We start from the raw sequence: 25,368 nt of genomic DNA on the forward strand, positions 1-25,368 counted from the left end.
TGTACCTTCAGGTAAAGTCTTCATCTCAAGAAATAGTTCGAGAACTTGCAGCGGACTGCACACTATAAGCATGACAACACTGAAGCGAGCAGCCGCATAAAACCCACTCTTCAGAAGGCCAACTGTTTGGAAAACAAAATGTCCCTCAAGTTGCAGTGTAAGTATCACACAGTTCATGTGTTCCCACTAATATTTCTCACTGCGAACTAAAGTAGCCCAGAAGTACACAATTTGATAGTGTAAACATAGTTGTGAAATAAATATTCGTCAAATTGTGATTATCATCCAATGCACAGCCATTTTTATCAAGGGTTCAGATTACAAGCAGCCCGTTTCTAAATATTGCAAATACAAGTTGCACAATAAGCTTCACACACTTCCATCACCCCAGCTGTAATTTCCGGCAGGTCAAACCTACCAAAAATTAAGCAAGGGGCAAATTAACAGTAAATGATGGGACATAGAGATTTTGGTGCAATGGTTTAACATCGCCTCTGCCACTTGTGGGAAGATATGGATTGCAGCCGCTGAACGGAGCGTTTTGTAATCCACTGCAGTGAGTGGTTATCTAATGGGTGGCAAACAGCTTTAAGTGTACCTGCAACAAAGTTGTGTAAGCAATTAGTATTCCTATTTCACTTAGTGTTTAGCCTATTCACATCAACTTTCATAAATGTGGTAATGGAGAGTTCCACTTGCGCTGTCAAGGACTGCTCAACCACGTGTGCTCAATGAAGCATGTCAATCATCATCTGTCCAACTATATCAAACTAGCAAGAGGGCTGGACTATTCCCAATCAGGGTTTAGGCCAAAGCACAGTACCGAGACCACCCTGATGTCAGTTGCAGACGATCTACATATGTACCAGGACAAGGGTTTTTTCCGTGATCCTGGTGCTATTGGACCTGTCTGTGGCATTTGACACTGTGTCACATAACATCTTGACAACTCGGCTGGCCTACATCGGTTTGAAACATAAAGCACTCGCCTGGCTTAAGAGTTTCCTTTCCAACCACACCCAACGTGTGACCATGGGTGCTTATCGCTCAGAGGAGGTTGAGATCTCAAAAGGGGTGCCACAGGGCTCCTGTTTGAGCCCCACCCTTTTCAACATCTATGTGGCACCCCTGGCCAATATCATGCGAACATATGGCTTCATTCAGGTGTCTTACGCCGATGACTCCCAGCTCCTCTTCCCTTTTAAATCCCTCACCACCGAGATTAAGAACTCTTTTTCCCAGGGTATGAAGGCTGTGGCACATTGGATGGCATCCAATTACCTTCAATGTAATGTCAGGAAGACCGAAGGTATGCTGTTCGGAGAGGCTAAACTCCTGTGGACCCCGGACTGGTGGCCACAAGATCTTGGACCAGTTCCAGAACCTAAACAGGTCGTAAAAAACCTAGGAGTCCGATTGGATCAGGACCTCTCACTGAAACAGCATAGCAACTATGTGGTGGGTTCATGTTTCCATGTGATTGGCCTTCTACGGAAAGTGCTCCCCCTACTCCCCGACTCAGTCAGAAAAACATTGGTGCAGGCTCTTGTCTTAAGTCGTATAGACTATTGCAATGGCCTGTTTCTGTCTGCTAACGCAGGAGTTCTGGCAAAACTCCAAGTAGTTCAGAACACTGCAGCTCGACTGGTCCTAAACGCGCCTCCCCCGAACTCCTTCCAAACCACTCCTGGCAAAACTTCATTGGCTGCCTGTCAAACAGAGGACCAAATTTAAAGCATGCTGCATAATTCATAAAAGCCTTAATGAACTTGGCCCTGCATATCTATTAAACAAATTCACTCCCTACATTCCCACACGCTCTCTCAGGTCCAGTGACCAAGGCCTATTATGTGTCCCCCGGGCAAAGAAAGTTAGACACAGTGGCAGGGCTCTGTCTGTGGCTGGGCCCTCTTTATGGAACAGCCTACCTAGAGCCCTCAGACAGTGCTCAGAACATCTATCATTTAGGAAACAACTCAAAACTTTTTTGTTCCAATCTTAACTTATATGCCACCTGGTTTTCCCTCCCCTTGTTGCTCTGGCTGCCAAAGGAGCAGAGATACTCCTCCGGGAGTCGAATCTAGCGCGATACAAACCCACAAATAAATAAATAAATAAATAAATGACCACAAACACGCCAATACATAATTGACAAAGCAAACCTATTGCAAGACTAACTGTTCTACCCAAGTATGTGACCCAACGCCTCGAGACCATCAGGGGTGATTAGATCGCACTTAACAAATACCAAATTTACTTTTACAGTGGAACAATCCCGTACTGGTTACCTTGTACTGCCTAGAAAAGCAAGCAGAACTTCAATGTCTTGGGAACGAGGACAACCTTCAGTTATTTGGGAGGTACCGCACATGGGTAGAATAGAATGTCTAGGAGCTGCACCCAAACAATACAAGACTTACCCTTTCTGTGCACTGTAGGCTCTAACCACACCCCTCGACAAGACCACAGCATTTCACATTACAGGTCTCCAGAAGTGGTGTCACAGAAAAAGTAGTGTCAAAGAATGGAGCTACAGTGTAATAAACAGAGACATTTCAGACCAGCTGATGCCAGCATGGACTGCAGCTCCCCAGACGTGCCACTGCATCCCTATGCCAGACAGCAGAACCAGAGGCCCCGCAGCAGCGTTGAGGAAGTAGTGTCCCATCCAGCAGTTAGGTTTAGTGTCAGGCGTAGCGTACACTTTATACTGACTACCGGCCTGCAGCACCACCTAGTACAAACCCAGTTCCCAACATGGCGGCGCAGCCGGCCGGCTGCCCTTTCCGCCCAGGAACTGCATCGTTCATGGAATCACAGCACGCTCAAACTTATTAGCTCATGTACTCAGCACACGCACAATGCTCTGGACTCGGCAGCCATTATTGCCACGCTGGAAACTGCGCCGATTCTCTGCTCTCCCAATCCAACAACATCCGCGCAGTAGAGGCAGGCTATGGCCCCATCGAAGCTGCCCTACACCCTCCCGTTTCACTGGCATGAAGGATGGTGGCGCGTAACCAACCATTTTGCACTTTTCTGTCCCGTGTTGCAGAGGACAGGGGAGTCACGGCACCGAAGCTGGACTCCCGCAGCACTAGAAAGTAGGTTATGGCTTAGTTAACAAGAGTCATTGCTCATGAAAAGAGGGTGCATGGTCCGGATCGGCAGCCGATTGAAAACAAGCGTGTTCCAAGTGCTAAAAAGAGGCAGCAGGGGGAGGGGTGAGAGGAGGGGACGAGTGAAAGCGTTTTACTTGTGAGAGCAACGGCAGGAGCGATAATTGCTACCATATGGCGCCGCGTGCTCCCGCAATTGAATCGACACACTTGCAAGCGTTGCCATTGAAGGCAATGGACCGCGTGCACGTTTTTGGCTGAAAAGCCAAAGCGATTGCAAAAGGTCTTTTTGCCTAAGCAGCGCATTTGCACGCTGCCTAGGCGAGACATAAAAGGGCTCTTTCTAGACCAATAGATAGCTTTCTGCCAAATTTGTCACAGTCGTGTCTATAATCTCTATGGAAATTAACATGGAAAACACACTTTTTTGACCCCCCCCCATTTTTTTCAGCCCATGATTGACAGATACTTCTAAAATTTCCTTGCACAACTATAAGAATCAGGAAGGCTCTTATATATATATATATATATATATATATATTTTTTTTTTAGATAGATAGATAGATAGATAGATAGATAGATAGATAGATAGATAGATAGATAGATAGATAGATAGATAGATAGATAGATAGATAGATAGATATTTCAAACAGGCGAAGACCCCTTAGTCCAAGGGCAAACGGAGCCCACCAGTTGGTTTGTAGCAAAAACTTCTTTGCTGGCAGAGAATTCAAGTATAACGTTTTTCGATCCCGTCTGGGTCTTAGTCATATGCAACGTGCATTATGGGTACTGTGGTCTGGAAATTAATGTGAGATGAAAACAGTGAGAAGGACTTGGTGTATGTGCCAACTAGTGGTGAACACTGGGAATATGCGTTTTTGAAATACTTATACTAATGACCATGGCACCCAAAGTAACAAACTACTTTAAAAAATACCTTTTATGTGACTGAATGCATTGCCAGTCCATTTTTAATGTCTATTTACTGTGGATCTAAAAGAAGAGCAGTTGACCACATCAAATGTTGCATATGATTTAGTCCGAGTGAGGGTTGAAACACATTACGCTTGAATTCTCTGCCAATAAAGACATTTTTGCTACCAACTGTCTGGTGGGCTTGTTTTGCTCCTGGACCTAGAGAGCCAAGGTAGCTACAATATGCATACATCAGAACAGCGTAAGTTAATGGAGTAAATGACATAGTAGACAGCTGAAACAATCAATCAATCTGCCGCAGTGGGTCTAGGCAGGTTGGATGTGAGCTTTGGGAACATAGTTCTGTTTGTGTCCCTGTTGAAGTATTTGTTGAGCAGTAGGTATTTAAGGTTATTTTTAAAGCAGGAAAGGAAGGGTTGCAGCGGAGATCTCTAGCAAGTGAGTTTCAGATCCAGGGTGCATGTTCTGAGAATGAACATGTCTAGAAGGATTACTTTTTCAGTTTGGAAGGTATGATAAGAAATTAGTTTGAGATTCTCAGAGTCCTTGCTCTTCCTGCTTTTGAAAGATTGGTATCTGTATAGCTGAGGTTATGTGTAAGAAGGGATTTATCTGTGATGTAGATAGATAGATAGATAGATAGATAGATAGATAGATAGATAGATAGATAGATAGATAGATAGATAGATAGATAGATAGATAGATAGATAGATAGATATAGATAGATAGATAGATAGATAGATAGATAGATAGATAGATAGATAGATAGATAGATAGATAGATAGATAGATAGATAGATAGATAGACAGACAGACAGACCGACTGTGTATCAAACAGTGCTAAAATGTTACTATGATCTGTGGCAATTGTTTTCAGAGTGTCTGAATCACTGCTGTTTTCCTCTTCACCCCACTCTCTTCTGCAGACTCTTGATTAAACACGTATCCTCTTTTTTCCTCATATGAAATAACCTGCATATCCCCCTCATCTTTACTATTGAGCACCCTCTTTTTACTCTCTACTGCATCTCCTTCATTTCACTTCCCCCACGCACAATACACCCATTCATCTGAAAGGATTGCATTTTCTTTAACTCTCACCCTGCAAATATTTTGACAGCTGTGTACCGCCTTCACACACTCTTGCCTACAATTACAGTTATAATTGTCACAACTGCCCATTGCTTTGTGTGCTCTGGAGAGAGGAAAGGAATTGGAGGAGCATGTATTCCGAACCCCCTTTATGACCACTGTCAGAAATGTACACTGTGCTCTATGGATCTCAATGTGGCTTTTCCACAGCTCTTTTCAAAGTGCACCCTATGCATTAGTAATATGTCATGAAGAAAATCTACAGAAAACAGCATCCTGGAAAAAGCAAATACTCTTAGGGAGTGCAAGAGTAACTAAAGCATGAAATGTGAACAACATCAATCTTCCTCGGCCAAGAGCGCAGGCTTTCTTTTTGCTGGTTGTGGCCCTCACTAGTGGTGGACATTTATAGATGGATAACCGGCCTCACCAAGCCTGCCTAGTAAGACGATTACAGGCACCTCCTACCTTCATGTTATATAAGTCAGTAGGAGTTTGTCACTCATTCCTTTTGTTTGCTTCTTTGAGCCATTGGGCTTTGTGCTACTAAATACCATCCTTTGGTTCAGCCTTTATTTTGTAGGGATTCCTATTACTTCCCACAACTACCTTGGACACTCTTCAGTTGATAGTAGATGCCCTACATTTCTGATGCAGAACTGGCAGGTACTTTAGTCAAGCAAGTTTAATTCTGAGGATTCTGGTTTTATCCTGCTTACCCTGCCAAAATGTACCAAGCAATGCTCAAGACCCTTTTCGATTTTCGTGGAGCCATCACTAAGTTCTCTAGCATTCACAGATAAAGAATTTCAATAAACACTGGTTTTGCACACCATCCATTTCTGGGATACTTAATGAGAACATATTGGCAAGGCGGTCTGAAGTGCTGTAACTACGGAAAGCACACGTGATTCATCTGTATTTCCTTGCGACTCCTTTTCCCAAATCACAGCTCCTGTTTTGAGATTTTAAGGTTAAATGTTATATTTACCTTTTTTCTGTTCACTGTTGAGATTTACTTATGTTTAGAGACTTTGTGGTGGTACTTCATGTGGTTAGGGAAAAACATGATATTCTTGTATGAGTTTGAATTTTGAATTGCGACTATTTGTAAAGAGCTGTTGTATCAAACCGATTGTCAGGCGAACCACCTGAATGAGCAAAAGGAAAAATGTAAGCACTCAGTATTTGATGCTTTTAATAAAAAAAAAACAAGTATTCTTTCATTTCAGAACACACCTTTACTTTCCAAGGTTTGAAAGGAAAAAGTAAAAATGTTCTATTTTTGGTACCAAGAAAGAAAAAAGCATTGACTGAGTCTGTTACCTGATTCTGTGAATGGGAGATGGCAAAACTAAGTTGCCCCAAGACAGCGAGTGGCATTTTATAGCTGTAAACTCTTGGTGTTTTTATACACCACAGTCTGTTGACCAGTTGTTACATGCCATTGGAGTACATTACTTAGCTCAGCACTATATATGATCCTTGAGTTAGAAAAGACCAACTTTTGCATCGTATCACCGCAGATTTTTACCTTCACTGTTATTGCTGGCTGTAACACACTTTACCCCTGCTAACCAGTGGCAAAGTGCCTGCGAGCCCCCTTTCAACATGATGAAATTGACATATTTAACTTACCTATAAGCCCCTAATATTTAGTACAGACCGTGCCAAGGGCCAGAATTGTAAATGTCACATGTAGACAGCAGCACCCATTGTGCCATCTACTACAGTGTAAACATGACTGCAGATCTACCCTCTACAGTCTGGCTGTGAAGTTTTAAAACATAACCGATTTAGACAGGCCTAAATATTTGTATTAAATATTATCAAGACGTCCATAAGTATTCCTTACTGCCCAGAAGCCAGGGAGTATGGAAATGTTCAATGGTAAACATGCCCTTACAGTGGAAAGGCCCTAAAACCTATTTGCTGTAGCAGGGTTGGCTGCTCAATAGGAAAGCATTGAGATGCAATATTAATTTTAATAAGCTAGGAAGCAGCTAAAAATATCTTTCTTGGACTTCATAAAATATGTATTACAACCCCAATTCACTTGTGAAGTCGGATTTCCAATACATGATTTTGAAAGGGTACTTTTAAAAGCCACCTTCTTTCTGCCTAAATTCTCTAGATACCCATATGCATGTGTCGAACCATCACCTGACAGCTAAATAGCTCCCTTGGTGAGGTGTGAAGTAGCCCCCAGAGCTGGAGCAAAGGCCTTAGGTGTGATGAGGTGTTCTGTTTCCCTGGCAGGATCACCACAGTGATCACCTGAGCACAATGTAAATCGGCAGTTACCAACCCCACACTCAACAATGGCCCAACGACCTAATTTATCCACCACCACATAATTACTGGTATAGATAACCTTATTTACTAGAACTGCCACCCATCTGGATGTTAGTCCTTGTTGTGTACATGAAAAAGTGATAGACTTAGATCCTTCAAGCACCCCTGTTTATTACATGGGATGTGAGCCTCATTAGTACACACCATATATGGCTTCATAGCCCTCAAACTCAGGGCAACCTTACCCCTCTTGGCCCTATTGTTAAGGCCATATATATTAATAGTTCATATCTGCAGCTTATAGCCAGCCATTCAGCCTTATACAAAGGCCATCTTTTCTCCCATAAACAGGCCACCCTCAAATCCACTATGTCCGGACAAATGGTCCACAGTGGTTGGATACCACAGGGAAAAAAGAAGAAGGAGAGTGTGCCAATACACCTGCTTCCTGCTGCTGTTACTGCTGTGATAGAACCTTTACATCCTTATAGCTGCTCAGATCCTTGTTTTTTAGTGGGACCTGTTTGCTGTGATACTCAATCATAAGATTCCTACTTTTCAGTATCACTGTTCATCTGATAACCCATCCTCCCAGCGCCCGTCCCTCTTTGCCCCTCTCACTTCTGCCCCGCCATTCCCCTGCTAGCTCCTGAAAGCTGTTGGACCAACCAGGGACGTTCATGGCGAGTTTCCCCCCATGCCAGGCCCCTAATGTACATCCAAGCCCCAGTGAAAAAGGAGTCCCATCATGCATACATGTTACCACAAACAAACATTATAGATAATCCTTCAAAACAAGATTTTATAAGCACAACCTGAGAAACCATCAGAGTACAGTGTACCAAGTACTTTGTAGCCAAGCTAAGGCATCCTAGAATATGTTTAGGCACTGCAAGCTCTGCATTGCCTTTCCTTCAGAAGCAAAAAAATGAAACGTATCATGCCACACCACTTTAAACTTGGCCGGATTCATTAAATAGGCCTGTGCTCCCCTATATTGAAAGAGTTGTATCAGTTGGTGAAGACACCACATCCTCTTTACCGTAAGGTAGCAAAATTCTGGCCTAACAAAGACTGTGCACCCCTCAGCTGAACATTTCCGATCTGGGTGCACTAGATCTGAAACTACCTGATGCAGTAAAAGTTGCCAAGGTAGATTAATATTACCCTGGCATTTGCACCTTCCTGTAAGACCCCAGAGTTTTGCCTATAGGGTAACCTGTGCACATTCTGGACCACTACATCCCAATTCCATTCAGAGAGTTCTGGCTAGCCTCCCCTACAGACCCTCGCAATGTTTTTATGGATGTCTTCTCCCTCATCCTTTCAGAAAATTCGGAGCAGGTCGTAGTGACCCGACGAGGCAAACTGAGTTCTGCGGCTTTCTGTCCATGTTTCTTCATGGTGTGCTACTATGCTCTAGTAAATTGCCCCAAGTCATGCTGAGTTTGACGACCGTGAGCTGTGTCCCCGCACTCTCGAGGCATCCCCCTCCAAGCTGGGCAGAATAGAATAAGCCCAGAGAATTAAACTTTTCTTTCTGTGGTAGCCTTTTCTTTCTTACTGTGCCTGCCTCAAGAGGTGGGGAGCCTTGTCTTTCATCCAGGCTACTTATATAACTCAGCACACTGCCCAGTGAATTTTCCCTAGAGCGCCCACCAGCTAGCTCCTGGTTCTCCTCATTTGTCCAATCTGAAAGAACCCAGAACCGAGAGCAAGAAAAAGTGGTCTCCAAAATCCACGTCCCTTTATGCCTTAGACTGGGTGGTGTAGGACATTTGATGAGGTTATGGAGCACCCTCAATTAATTTGCCTACTGGGTCTAATACTGCTGCTGGATTCACAGGTGTAACCGCCCCGCCCCCCCCCCCCATCCAGGGTGTCATGTACATTTTCCACCATTGCCAAAATTGTGACAGTCATACCTTCCCACCATGTTGGCGCAGCCTCTGTTGGTGCCTGTGTCCTTTCTTGACCAGAGACTCCATCCCCTCTCCCATGGAGATCTGTGCAACCACTTTTAATTTTGAACTCAAAGTCAGAGGTGCAGGATATGGTGAAAAAGCTGAGTGGGGCTGATGCTGGACTATCTGACTGAAGGCCGGGACTTGTTAATGCGGGCAGCGTGAACCTCTTAAACAAATCTGCCATGGAGGCCACAGAGCCCACAGTCGCTTTCAGCCTTGGCAGCCTGCGAGCCCCCATCTCATGGCTCCATCCATCAACCAGCTTCTTCGCCAGGGGCTGATCTGGATGCCGCAGGCATGATTCCATCCTCGTCACTGCATCTCCATGGCTCTTCGACTCTCTCGTGGCTTTCGGGGGCAATACTGTTCGTTACGTAGTGTGGTGTCCTGAGCTTACAGACAACCAGCGAGTCACTCAAGAACCCAGACTTCAGACCAGCGGCATCCAGGGAGGATTCCACAGTGTCAATCTTGTGAATGAAAACCGCCAGACATCTAGAAGAATGCTAGCAAAGCTAGTCCTTATGTTGATCCCCGAGAGCCGGCTGCCAAAGGGCAGATAGACATCCAATCAGCCTTGGTGGGGAGGAGTGCAAAGAACAGCCGTCTTCTCATGGCCATCATCTTGCTGTCATCCTCTGAACACTTCTGAATCTGTGGAAGAACAGAAGAGAGATTGGACCTGCTGTTTGTGATCTGAGAAGGGCATACTCTCCCTCTTCTACCCAGGGCAAAGAAGTGAGCTCCAAGATTCATAAGGCTGACCTCCTGTTCAAGCTACAGGGACACACAAGTTACAAGAGGCTTTTCCTGCAACTGCCCACCTAACCAGTTCCAACTGAACTGTCCATTGACCCAACTTCTGGCCTCTGCTGGATTGAGTCCTGACCCCTCAGTGCTGTCACCAATGTCTTAAACCCTTGGCAGCTCTCAAAGTGTATTCCTTCAAACATTTCCTAAAACTTGGGGCTTTAAAACGTTTTGGCTCCAAAGACTTCTGGAGGACCAGGACCAATCTGCTTAGCCAATCAAATGAAGGTGCATTGCTGCCGGGCAAAAGATTCAGGTTGATCTAACTTGGAGCTTTCTGTAGCAGCACATCTTTTCCAGCTAACCGTTGCAACAGTACATGGGATTTTGGAGCCCTCTTCATGTACAGCTTGCCCTGCTGGTAAAATCTGAGCTCCAAAAAAGTTGCTAAACCTGAAAGTGGAAATTATAACCTGGTGAAGGCATGAAAAGTATCCATCCAGTGAAGGACCTGCTCTGGGTATAAAAATCTAATTTCTCCTGCTTGGAGCTTTCTTGCCAAAAGTCAACAACTACACTGATACCTCAGCTATATGAAGCCTTAGAGCCTTCTTGGGCAGCAAGCTGCTGCCTTGCCCCGCTGAGGATTTTTGACTTTAATTTGAGAGACACGGTGTCTGATTTATATTTGGCAGAAGGAGTAATCTCCATTGTCCTGGCTGAGGAATCAATGTCCACCAGGCTGAGACCACTCTCCGAGCCAAATTTAGAAGTAACCACCAATCTAGCAGTCATTTCTAAAGCATTGGCACGGATCGCCATCATGATGGTTCCTGCCAATGCTTATTTAACTTTGACACACAGCTCCATCAACATGATGGAGACATCCTTTAAACATACCTTTTTTTTTTAACAAAAAAAATACTGAAATGGGATTTTGTTTTTGAAAACAAAAAAAAATGCTTGCCATGGAGTTCTCTCCCATGGCAAGGGCAACATTGAACAGTTTTCACTGTCCTTTACAGCCATGAATTTCCTGGCTTTGATAGGCAATGAAAACTGACTTGTGTGTCCACCCATCTAAATTAGGTAAGTGGCCATAGAGGTCAGTCTTTGACAGCCCTTACTCCGTTGGGTCCTTAGGTGGGTTTGACTGTGGCGGAGATATAGCGGTCTCTACCATGGTTGCACCAATGGCCCAGCTGCATATAAATCTGGTGAGCGGACCATTATCTTGGCGTTACAGATACTCCATCACTGTTGTGACAGAGTATCCTTACCATCAAGATGTAAATTGGGACCTAAGTGCGAAGGTAAAACCTCAGATGTGGTTGAACTTGGTTTCTGTTTGCAACCCGTGTTCCATCATGCTCTGCCTTAACTTGCACCTAGTTACCAGTGAAGCTGAACCAGATGACCACTGTTAGTGCTGATACTTTATTGCACTATTTTACATTTAAACTTTAAAAAAAATAATTTCCCTTATTTGATTTTTGTCTTTTTGGTATCATTATATTTATTAAAACATACTCGATTTTTCTAAATTAGTTTGGAACTTTTCTTAGGGTCTGTTTTTTCTTTTATAACTGCATAATTACCTTAAATATTTCCTCTGGGTTAAAGCTGTTTGCCCTTTGCCATAGCTCCCAAGGGGCTGAGCTAAGGTTTAAGGATTCACCCTGAGAACGGTTGGGGTTATTACTTAAAAAGGGTACTCACTCTCCTCAACTAATACCCTATTTTCTTACACCATGTAGGCGCATGTCTGATTTTTAAATAACATGTTGCTTCCAATGCACAGTTGTCCATTCTATTTCTAGTGTTACTCAGATTTCATATACCTTGACTCTCTTTGCCGTAAGAATCCAAACAGTTTGATTCTGTTTACACATTTATCTACTTTGTCACTTGGAAATATGTCCACTGGATTCTACATTTTTTACATTGCAGTGCCCCTTTGCATGAATGCATTCCCAGAAGGGTCCTTTGTTAGGGGACATATTGTGAAGGAGTAGTTAATATTCTTTTTTTGGGAGGGTTTTGTTATCAATGGTACATAATAATGCAGTGTAAAGTAACAAATCATAGATTCAATCAAAATACATCCCAACTCGGGGAACAGAACGCCCTGCCATGCACAGTATTACTGGTTCAATTATACATGTTCACTTCTTCATATAGTACAGTTACAATCTGAAGTGCTTACATCCTAGAAGTGCAATAAACAACACTTGTCCGGGACTTTTAAACTACAATGGGTTCGCCGGTATATCACTGGGTGCATGCCCAGGTATGCACTCACAGGTATGCACACTTATACATTGTTGAATGACTAACTCAGGTGTAAAGAGTAATTAATATTAAACAATTTCAGTTACAAAAAGCAGACAAAATCTTTAAGCATATTTAGAACATTGGAATGTTGGGAGCTCCATTGAAGACAATGGAGTGCTCTGGGCTTCTAATGGCCGGTAGAAACCTGAAGCATCAACATTCCAATGTTAGCATTTAGCCCCATGGAGCCCAAGGGGATTTCAACCCCTCTGGCCCTGCGAGGTCTTTGTTTTACTATATAGAACATTCTGCTCTCTAGGGGCGGAATTATCTAAAAGCATCATAGCCCTCCATAGTGGGCTAAACTGGCGTTTAAAGGCCTAGTCCCTTGTTGTTAAAGGCCCTCGCCACTGGAGCGGGCCTTTAATGGCTGGAATAGCCCACTATGGCGGGCTATAAGGCTTTAATAGAGTCATAATTTTGAAATCTTAACAATGTATTTTACTCTTTTCACAAATGCATGTACAAACAACAGAGCTTAAAACCATTCTCACATAGTGCATCATGTGCTTTTGATTTAATTTGGCTGGTATTTAATTTAAAACATCACATGATAGAGACAAAGCTTGAGTAATCTATTTTGAAAGTACAAACACTACATTATTCATGCCACAGTCATCTTAATCTTGTTTTCTGTAAATCATCAATTCAGCTATAAAACAAAAAGGGCCTCACTCCAATGCTAAACTGAAACATGCTCTATGGCCTAACTACATGGTTTTCAAATCATAGAGCCTATCCCACTCGCACGTGTGTACTGCAATTCCAAAATGCATGATATTGTTATTGCATAGTGCCTGTTTTATTTTACGAACTAAAAAAGAGATTACATTGCACCCTATGCTACCGATACAATTATGATTTCTATGTTGTAACAACACTAACAAATCAAACACAAGGAGATGATGGGCGGAGTGCTGAAGCTTTTCAGACACTTACCCGAGCCACAGATCTGGGTTGAATCCATCGTAATCCATCATCGTCCTTTAGCTTACTTTGCAACCATAGTTCAGACCGAGCCATATGCAAATCAGTCTTGACACTGTTCCTCATGGGAATAATCCAGCCCAAACTGCCAAGCCATGTCTTCCCTGGACCCGAAAAAAACATGCTGGGACTTGTTTCGGGGTAACACCCCTTATCAGCCAGGCTAGTTGAATCCAGTGGCAAAGTGAGCAAGGGACCCACATCTGGGCATACCGCGCCAACTTAGGGCAAACAAACAAAACACAAGATGATGGGCGGAGAGTTGACATTTATCAGACACTCACCCCCTAGCCACAAATCTGGGTTGAATTCATCATTGTTCTTTAGTTCAATTAGCCACCCCAGTTCAGATCCAGCCATATGCAAATCAGTCTTGACTCTGTTCCTCATGGGAACAGTCCAGCCCGAACTGCAAAGCCAGGTGAACCCTTAAGTGGAAACAAACATCCTGGGATCGGTTTTGGGGTAACTCCATATACCAGCCAGGCTAGTTTGAATCCACTGGCAAAGTGAGCAAGGGACCCACACCTGGGAATACACCGCCAAAATAGGGCGAACAAAGCAAGCACCAAGAGAGAAAGGGCAGAGCTCTGAAACCTTTCAGACACTCACCCCGAGTCACAGATCTGGGTTGAATCTATCATCGCTCTTTAGCTCACTTCACCATCCAAGTTCAGATGTAGCCATATGCATATCAGTCTTGATCCTGTTCCTCATGGGAACAGTCCAACCTGAACTGCCAAGCCAGGTCTTCCCTGGACCGGTAAGAAACATCCTGGGACCGTTTTTTGGGGTGACACCTCTCATCAGCCAGGCCAGCTCGAATCCAGTGGCAAAGTGAACAAGGGACCCACATCTGGACATTCCCTGCCAACTTAGGGCAAACAAAGCAAACACCAGGCGATGATGGGCAGAGCACTGAAACTTTTCAGACACTCACCCCCAGTCACAGATCTGGATTGAATGCATCATCGGCCTTCAGCTCACTATACAACCCCAGTTCAGATACAGCCATATGCAAATAAGTCTTGAGTCTGACCCTCATGAACTGCAAAGCCAGGTCAACACTGGGCTGGAAACAAACATCCTGGGATCGGTTTTGGGGTAACACCCCATACCAGCCAGGCTAGCTTGAATCCAGTGGCAAAGTGAGTAATGGGCCCACCTCTGGGCATACCCTCCCAACTTAGAGTAAACAAAGCAAACACCAGGAGATGATGGGCAGAGTGCTGAAACTTTTCTGACACTCACCCAAGTCACAGATCTGAGTTGAATCCATTATTCTCCTTTAGCTCACCCCAGTTCAGACTGAGCCATATGCAAACCAGTCTTGACCCTGTTCCTCATAGGAACAGTCCAGCCCGAACTGCCAAGCCAGGTCTTCCCTTGACAGGAAATAAACATTCAGGGAAGGGTTTCAGGGAAACACCCCTCATCAGCCAGCTTAAATCCAGTGGCAAAGTGAGTAAGGGATCCACGTCTGGGCATACCCTGCCAACTTAGGTGAACAAAGCAAAAACCAGGAGATCATGGGTGGAGCACTGAAACGTTTCAGACACTCAACCCCTTTCACAGAGCTGAGTTGAATCCATCATTGTTCTTTAGCTCACTTCACCACCCCATTTCAGACCTAGTCATATGCAAATCAGTCTTGACCTTGTTCCTCATCTCCTGGTGTATGCTTTGTTTGCCCTAAGTTGGCAGGGTATACCCAGACGTGGATCCCTTGCTCACTTTGCCACTGGATTCAAGTTAGCCTGACTGATGAAGGGGTGTTACCCCGAAACCAGTCCCAGGATTCTTGTTTACTGGTCCAGGGAAGACCTTGCTTGGCAGTTTGGGTGGACTGTAACAATGAGGACTAGGGTCAAGACTGATTTGCATATGGCTGGGACTGAACTGGGGTGCAAATTGAGTTAAAGAACAATGATGGATTCAACCTAGATCTGTGACGGGGTGAGTGTCTGAAAACTTTCAGCGCTCATCCATCATTTCCTTGTGTTTGCTTTGATTGCCCTAAGTTGGCAGGGTATACCCAGATGTGGGCACCTTGCTCATGTTACCACTGGATTCAAGCTAGCCTGGCTGATGAGGGATGTTACTCTTAAACCGGTCCCAGGATACTTGTTTCCGGTCCAGGGAACACCTGGCTTTGCAGTTTGGGCTGGACTGTTCCCATGAGGAACAGGATCAAGACTGATTCAACTGGGGTGGCGAAGTGAGCTAAAGAAGGTTAAGACTGAGACTGGGGGTGGGTGTCTAAAAAGTTTCAGCGCTCTGTCTATTATCTCCTTGTTTGTGCTTGTAACAACACTAACATATGACATTAAATGACATAGGGCCTGATTACGAGTTTGGAAGATGGTTACGCCATGCCGCCCTGCGTGATACAAGTCGAATGATATCCTATGGCAATTGTAAAAATGCATTTGGGATATTTGTCATGTTTCTGATGGAATAACCCTGTCAAATGCTAAATTAGGCCTGTGGTGTCACAGGTCAGGCATATGTACGATTTATTTTTGAACATTTGAAAGAAAATCAACCAACAGTGTTAGGGAGATTTAACTAATGAGGAGAGGACAGAAGGGGTTTTTTCAGCCATGTTGGATGGGCACTTATGTCTATCATATTGCATGTTGGGCAAACAGGTAAATTGCATCTCTGAAAAATATCCTTCGCAAACACTCATCTGTAATTACCAATATTTTTTATATCCATCACGTATGAAAAGGCTTTTTAGGTGTTATAAATTCTGTTCCTTTGATTGAAGAAACACAGTAACTAAAAAAGGAAATATTATAGAAAAATCTTAGTTAAACAGTGTCACATCCTTGTATCACAGGATGCTGTGATGAATCATTGTTCTTTCATGGGGGCTGACAGGCAACTCTGACTAGAAAGAAAAGCTAGACCTTACAAGAATTCAAAGACAATATCCATGGGTTAAAACAGAACTATTTTAGCAACAGGTAGCCAATGCATGTTCTTAAAACCTTTCTAGCATGATTAACTGCAGGTCAGTCTGAGGGGAGTTGGACAGCATTTTCTTCATGCCACTTGGAGAGAAGGAGGTATTCAAGGAGGCCAACATTTACACTGTTACCATGGTGTAGGGAAGAGGAGAAAATTATTGATTTCCAAAGAGCATCAAATGCTACGTTTGCTACTTATATGGAGATTCGTTTTCAAATGACAATATCTTCCCCTTGTTCTTTTTAAGTTTGGAATTAGATACTTCATGCTTAAATGGCTTATGATGAACATAAATGTAGGATACATGTCAGTATTGTATTATCAAACTATATCCCTTAAGCTTTTAAAATCATAGTCTTCTTTATTTTACTAACTCACTCACATTACAATTCACATTTAAACGTAAACTATATGATGAACATTGTAAGAAAACCAGACAGGCACTAATAATCTAATTTAGAGCTTACTACAAATCCTCAAGAAACGTTTGTTCTTTATTATGATTGAAAAACTGTAAAATAGGATTGGTATGGATAAAGAAGAGTAATAAAGGATAGAAAGATTAAGCAAAATGAAAACAGATTTCCTAGATCATTGAAAAGAATATGAAAAGACTTACAGTAAAACTTGAGTAAATTCCAATATTATAGTGCTACATTTTTAGAGATGCACGCAATAAACAAGAAAAGAAACCAACTCATTGAATCGATCCCCTGACTTACATTATCACAATAGGATGGGAAGCAATTTACTGTACAGATCAATAATTTGTTACCCAGTTGAGTCATTTATGTATTCCAGGTACTTAAATTCGAACTTCAGTGAGTCATTGCTTTTTCTGACCAATACTCTCTTTTGTTTTCTATTATATGAATATTATTTTCTGGCAACTCGTTGTGAGTCATTGGATCCAAGAGGAAGCTTTTATTGGTGGTTAAATGCAAGATGTATAACAATATAGTTTTCTTTGTTTGGAAGTAGATGGATTCTAATAATGAGAAAATAGTTTGTAACCTCTTAAAAGTGTTGATGTGTTTTTAAATGTGCTTTTGCCTTTACCCCACGCCCAGTACGTATTAATCTATTGATGACTGCGCGCTTGGTTTTCCATGATTGAATATGACTGATGCACATAGGTAGTTTGTATAGCAGGGTAGTGCTTGGTCAAATTTAACTTTTCAGATGTGGTTTCTTTTTAACTGCACAGTCATTTATTATATTCAGTGGGTAAGCGAAAATGTCTTAAATTTAAAACAAGCGAAAATCACTGCAGCAGAGGAGAGAACAGCCTACACCCTGCCACTTGTGTATACTCACAATGATTCTCCTAGAGAGGATTCCCAGCTCCATGCTGTAAAATAATAAGGGCCATTATATGAGTTTAGGGGTCCTCCTGCAGCCCGCCACAGCAGTGCTATCAAGAATGACTGCCAAGCCCACAGTACAACTGCCAGCTGGATTACAATAGTATTCCTTAGCGGGAGGGCAGTGCTGCAGCAGTTTCATGGCGGTGCCTGTCTAAGGCTCATAGAAGTGGCTTGCACAGGCACCCCTGTTACACTGCTGCAGCATGTTCCTGCACGGTATGGAATGCACCATGTTTTGCATTCCATAATGTGCAGGAATTAGGGGCGCATTTCCAGGGGGCACACCATGTGTCCCCCTTCATACACAACTAGGCCCTGGAGCAGCGCCCAGTTAGTTTCCTTACTGACACCCTTTTCATGGCAGGCTCACCGCCATGGAAAGGGTGGCGATGAGGCAACTCATAATATCCTTGGTGATGCCACAGTGGCACCTCCAGCATATTACTCAGCCTGACCCCCAACGCCAGGCCACGGGATTCTGAATCCCCGGTTGTCGCCACGGTCCGACAACCACATATGTAATACTGCGGGTAGGCCTGCAGTCTAGCAGTGGTCGGACTGCCACTACGGGTCTAATATGCAATCCCAATAAATATATTACCAGTTTTTTCAGCAACTGATCTTATTTTAAGTCAGATTTTTAAATGGATTAACATCTGCTGTATTCCCAGCCTAAGAGGTATATTCTTTTTCCACAGATTGAAGCCATTTTTCAAACTGTGGATGAGGAAGTTCTCATTCTACTAAACAAACATTCATTACACAGATTTGTAGTGCTCAGATTCACATTATTCTCAGGCTTTCTCTCTCAACTCTATCTATATACAGTATATATTTGGCTTTTGCTTTATTTCTCGTTTTGCACTTACTCAATTGTTATTCACCAGTCTCCTGCACTGCGTCATCACAGGGAGCACCAACTTAATGAATATTATATCATTGATTGTGTCTATCTTTTTTTGATCTACAAGAAAATACATTTGTTTTGAAACATAGTTTGTTCTTTGGGGTTTGTTCATATAGGTTGATCATAATGTCTCTTTATCAGAGGGAACCATAGTTATTGCTTTTGACTTGAGCACCCAGGTTCCCAAAAGTACCGGGTAGCCTCTTGTTTTGCTTATTTTGAAGACCCAGATATATATTCAGATAAGAAGATTGTGGACATAAATGGGTGTTTATTACATACTTGTGAGATTGGCCTGCTGGAGATACATCATACGCTAAACCAGCAATCAGCCTTACATAGAATGTTGAATGTTGAAGCTTGATTTTGGTTAAATACATTCTATCCTGTCAATGAGCATTTTGGTAAGACTCACATATAAAACATTAAGTAAGGAATCAGTAGCAAATTTGATCTTACACTTGTCCATACGTTTCATTACTGCCTCCATTTGCAAGGATTATAACAATGAAAAAGGCTGAATTATAGTTGGTTGATATGTTATTTTACCATTTTTTAAAGGCAGAGTTGTAATTTTGCACAGTAGAGTTTTCTCATAACTTCTGAGCTAAGTATCACATGGGATGCAGTGATTTATTTCCTCAAATCGGTGTTACCTCATATTTGTGTTTATAGGTTTACATTTGTGCACACCAAATATGACTAACAGTGGATAAAATGGTGTAATGAGGATAAGACAACCATCACTTTATCTAGTGTTATATCGTTTCCGGTAAGTATCTCTATGCTAGTATTGATCATCTTGCATCCATTTTGATTTTGAATCCCCACTACTCTGTTTGGGCACATTGTAATACTCTATTTATGAACCAGTGTGTAAAAAGAATTGGTTTGCACTTCCTCTGATTTACATAAAATTTATTTTCAAAAGGATCATTCTAAGTATGTATTCTGGTGGGGTGCATATTAAACCTATCACAGTATCCATCAAACCCCTTTTAGGGCCAGCAATCAGTTTGCCATATAGCTTTTGTACATAAATTGTGTGGGACTTTGCTTGTCACTTTCTGTCTAATGATTTATTGGCAATAACGTGTCCCTGCTAAAAACCTCCAATATCTCATGAGTAGATTCAGGCAATTATTATCATATTTCTAATTTCTGCATAGAGTACACTAATAGATACAAGCCAAGAAATAAAGATCAAATCCACTCTACTTTATCTTCTCCTTGTTTATAGAATGTGTACATCAACTTAATTTAATCAGTCAGTTAGCGAAGGTAGACTCAGTGTCAGTGTACGTTATTTGGTAATAGAGACTCCATATTTTAATGATTCCTTTTCCTAAATGTCAACACACAGGTATTACACATAGAGAGCTAAATGTATATACCATTGAACTTATAGAACATCAGTAAAAATTGCATTCAATTTACAAAATCAATTTTCAACAAATGAGAGGAGGAACTCATAAAGCTTCAGTAAAAATTGCATACAATTTGCAAAATCTATTCTCAACAAATTAAATTAGAGGAGAAACGTATAGAACAACAGTAAAAATCGCATACAATATACAAAATCAATTCTCAACAAATGAGAGGAGGAATGTAGTTCTATAAATTCCTCTTCTCATGTGCTTCTCATAATCATAGAATGATTAAAACAAATTAGAGACAGTGCAGAGGACAACACCAGAACTGTGCTAGGTTTATACCTCATTTTCTGTGAGGAAAACCCTGATAATCTAAACTTTGGGATGAGAAGAAGTGCTTTATTCAATTACAAAGCAGATATATGTACATGTTTAACAACTAGATGAAGGGCAAAAGGGCTTGCATTTAACATTCAAAAATATGTTTTGACAGAAAGACAATGAAATACCATCCATAGTAGGCTTATGCGTAAAAGGCAGCACATAAGAGTAAGGCAGTGTTAATGTATCTTAGCCACCCACCATCACTTTACTTTTATATGTCTATGTAATCATAGAACATAAAACTCAAAAACAGCCTGTCATTGGTAGTGATCAACATCAGAATTAATGACACTGCTCACTGAAATCACACAGATACCTTAAATATGTGTTACCCAAATAACTTGTATAAGAAGATCCAAATGTCATTTCACCAACACTGACTTTAATGTAGACATAGTATCATACATTCCTTCCAGTGGTGCTGGAACTATTTTCAGACTGGGGGCGCTGCAATCATTGTTATATTACCCACGTTATAGGGATTGTCAAAAATCAAAACACACAAAACAAGTATACCAAATGAGCCACCCTTTCAGCAGTAGAGTGATAATGGTTTGTTTTGTAGCTGATGGAACATTTTGGAGCACACTGTCATGAATATATTACGAAAGTATGGTGTTCTAGTGCACTGTCATTTACCAACAGCACATTATTATTGAAATGACCACTAAATTTGCACAGACATTGTACAAAACTATATAGCGAACAAACGAAAATGTGTGGAAATTGAGTTTCAGTGAATATTAATAATTTGCACATCACCAAGTAAAGTGTCTTGGTTTGTTTTGTCCCTAGTAAAATTACAGTTTCCATCTCACTTCAAAATTACAAAACAACGCGTTTCCTTTCTGGTTTCCTATCCGCTGGTATATTTTGAAATGTATGGACAGTTAATTTAAAGATAATTTCATTTTGTTAGAAAATATGTTATTTCACAGCCTTTCCTTCCACACTCCCTGCACTCCAGACAGATTGTCACATTGTGCACTTTGTAGCCAGAGAATGAAAAATACACACCAACCTGTGTTAAAGGAAAAAAACAGCAATTTGAGAACCTAGTATCAATTGTCTCTATATCCCTTATCTCCCAACAACCCTCCCTTTTCTTTTCTACCTATTTCCATTCCCATTTTTGTTTCACAGCATGTCAGCTTTTGCACCACTGTACACAGATGATTACATTAAACAACTTTGTTTAGGCCCATCATTGTTGTCTGACACACCAGATGTACCCACTTCATCTAACACTTCTATACCTGACCAGCTTGAGAAACTTAAGAAAAAGCGGGTCCGCTTACAACTAAATATTTTGATGCTTACGGACTACCTCAAGGCAGAATTCATCACCCTAGGTCTCCAGGTACGCAACTTCCCTGGCATTTTCACTGATAATCCCAAGTATATAGCCAATTTTAGTTACATTGGTACGATCTGTTCCCGACATTGGTTGGTACTCGGAATTGAGATTGCCACTGAAACCCTTAAAGCACTAGAAATAGAGATTTCGGATTTACTCAAAAAAATTCAAGATTCAAATCCCACTACCGAAACTAAAAAACTGCTAGAACAGGTTGAGAAAACTGTTGCTGATTTTCACAGATTTGAGCAGAACAAAAAGGCTAATAAAATAAAGAAAGATATCAAATCCTACGGTGTAGAGACCACCTACCCTTACCTACACAAAGATTTCTACACTAATAGGTCCTACTCCACTCATCAAAACAACCGTCTGTGGGGACGATATAATAGACGACAGAACCTGTTAGGATTCTCAGACACATCAGCCGACTCATCAGATAGTTCCGACCCCGGGGAAGGTAGCAGCACCGCTAGACGGGGTGGAGCTCATCAGAATACTTTTTTATCCAGGGGCCAACAAGAAACGCCCCAACGAGGCAGAGTGAAGAAATCCCAATGGTGGTACAATCCACCAGGGGAGCGAAAGACCCGCAACAATTTCTACCAATGGTAAAGCCAGGGCACCGCAAATTGCAGCACATAGATGCTATCCCCATTTTCAATCTCTCCGCTCACTCATTGACCGAAGACGAACTATCGCTCCTCAAAAAAGGGTCCACTGCTTTCTTGTTGACAAACTGCAAAATATATGTTTAATAATTTGGAAGATAATTGTGTGCTGTACATGTGGTTCACAAAATATGCTGCTTCACTTAGGCACTACTGCACTTAGGACGCAATTATTTAATTTTAATGAGCACTCGCCGTTTTTCGCGATATCCTCTTCACCACTTCAAGATGTCTGCCACCTGAACGCGATATTCCCCTTTCCAAGATGGCCCACACTGTTAGTACAGATACCTGCCCCTGAGTCCTTTTTTTACCTTTACACCAAACGACTGCCGCGGCTGCTCTACTTAAGCGGCGCGCCCTGTTCTACTACGGTTCCAGCTATCATGCCATTAAACCCTACACCTCGAGACTCTTCCTCAGGTAAGCTCATAATGGTGAACCCGATCGCTTACCATGAGCATTGTCCGAATTACCAGCACCCTAATTAATACCCCTTTCCCGCAGCTCCCCGAAATCAACAGCCATTGTAGCTGTCCCTACGCCCGGCTATCCATTCAAACCACATGTCCGGTTGGCTATTTAGAACTGGGTTGTGTCAGGAGAATACACTCAAGGTAAGCCCACAAGAGTGACCCCGATGGCCGGCACTATCGAGCTCCACACGAAATACCGGCTTTTTAATTAATACACCCCTCCCTGTTTCAGCAGCTCCGTGGAATTTACAGCCCATTTTGCTGTCCAACCGCTGAAGCATCGCCTTGACTACATGCCCGGCGGGGGCACCTAGAACCATATTGTGCACTTCTAGATCATGATTCACCAACCCAACCATCAGGTAACCTGGCCTACCCCCCGTAGTAACACATGTTGATTCGCAATTCAATACCGCTCCTGGTCATCACCCTTTCCCTCCTTATTTCCTCAGGTACTCTTAAAATATTCACGGTTGACACACCCCAGACGGGGCTACACCACGAGCCCTCTCCAAAAGGTCAGCCCCCTCTTCTTTTAATAAATGCGCCGATAACACAACCACTGCGCCGACCATCACTACGTTGGTAGCTATGCCGCTCCAACTAAAATTGACCTGTCACGTTTTTTTAAATCCGGCTAGAATTACTTTGCAATTAACACACTGTCACTTGCTCCACGGACACACCTAGAGCAAATAGCTACGTTTTTAAATTACCACGACCAACCCGCATAGTCATGGGGCATGGCTGAATATTAATATTCTCAATTATTGTTCACCAATCGTATCACGCACAGACTACGTGTTATTAGTAGTTCTGAACACCCTCACGAGCCGTTCTTTCAACTTCACTCCACAGCCATCCATATGAACTTTGTATTTAGCATCAGCTCAGTTCTTGGTAGCTGGTCACTTCACTTGGTTTCAGACCGTTTCCATACTCACTGGACACGAGTTCCTTTTTGTCAATGCCATTTATAGTCAAAGATTGTGCACTTCAATCTTTCAGAAATGAAGCTGATATGCTAACTTAAAATCAGAATGGGTTATCTTATTGTATTTATTTCTTTTCCCTGCTTTATTTCCACAGGCGTCTTAAATCAATATCAGGCAATTTGTTAATTTTAGTCCTGAAGATGATCCTATTGTACTAGGAGCTAGGGATTGAAACGTCGACTTTTTAAACAGTACCGCAATCTATTCATTGTGCAAAGTGTGTTGTGGTTACTGCTGGCTAGAGCTTATTTAAACCTTTATTGTATGATAAGCCTCCATTAGCTCCATTGTTTTTGCCTGTTACTTTACTTTTCTTTCATTCTTTTTCTTTTCACTCCTGGTACAGGATTGTGTCCATGCTTCATCCTTCTGTGTTTCTTATTGCATTTTATTTTTCCTTGATTGTCAAAATAAATGTTCCTCTGCCCGGCTGGGCATTGGAAGACTACCCATAGTTCCTATTTAAGTCTATGTTGGAATACTTTCATTATCTAATGTTATGCTAAGGACCTTTGTTCTTTAAAATAAGCCCAGCTCGAATGTCATAACCAAATAACATTAGTGATGCGCTTAAAGTAATCTTCTTATTAATTGTTTGCAACCAAAACTTTTCCATACCAAATTTTAAAGATGTCAATTTACTACATGTGGAAAACATGTGTACAATATCAGCTGGGCTGGCTTGGCACCTTGGGCAATTATCATTTTCACGTTTGCCCCAATTGAACAGTTTTGCAGGAGTGTAATATACATTACACAAGGTCCTATAATGCTGGGGAAAAATCTTTTTTCCCAATTCCAGTGACATATCTACACCTATCTCCTCATCCCCCAGTTGTTCAGCCAATTTTTTCTCTAGTTTATCCAAATCATCTGCAAGAGTTTCCATCAGAATAATATAGTAATCGCCAATCCTTGCCTTACTCCGATAAACCATATCAAGTATTGGTATTGTCCCGAGTTTGAAAGAAACTTTAGCCAACATTTTTAGACGGCCCCAGATTTGGATGTATTTAAACTGAGACCTCGTACCTATCCCCATTTGCAGGACCAATTCCTGGAAGGGTATAATCTCTAATTTGTTGTTATACAAGTTAGCAATCATTTCTATGCCAGCCCAATCCCACCCTTTAGCCATACCATCATATAGCTTTGTTTGAAAGGCTGAGGATCCCCATAGAGGGGTATACCCATTGTATTTTGAGATGTTCAGTGCTCTACTAACTTTAGTCTATAACTTCCAGGTCATTTTAGGCACTTGAACAGTTTTTTTTATAATAGCTCGGTTCAACTTGCTTTAGACCTGACCTATGGCTAAGTGGTAGCTAGAAGGTAAGTCATCTTCTTTCCTGAGCCTACCCATTGTTAACTAAGCTCCCA

At 42.1% G+C, this 25,368-nt stretch overlaps 1 protein-coding gene across 1 annotated transcript in view; it reads left to right on the plus strand.

Moving 5' to 3' along the window:
* Positions 1-25,368, plus strand: part of ALKAL2 (ALK and LTK ligand 2) — a 221,856-nt gene that overhangs the window by 70,133 nt on the left and 126,355 nt on the right. The window lies entirely within an intron of this gene.

The sequence above is a fragment of the Lissotriton vulgaris genome, chromosome 6, assembly GCF_964263255.1.
Source record: "Lissotriton vulgaris chromosome 6, aLisVul1.2, whole genome shotgun sequence".
Classification (NCBI taxonomy): domain Eukaryota; kingdom Metazoa; phylum Chordata; class Amphibia; order Caudata; family Salamandridae; genus Lissotriton; species Lissotriton vulgaris.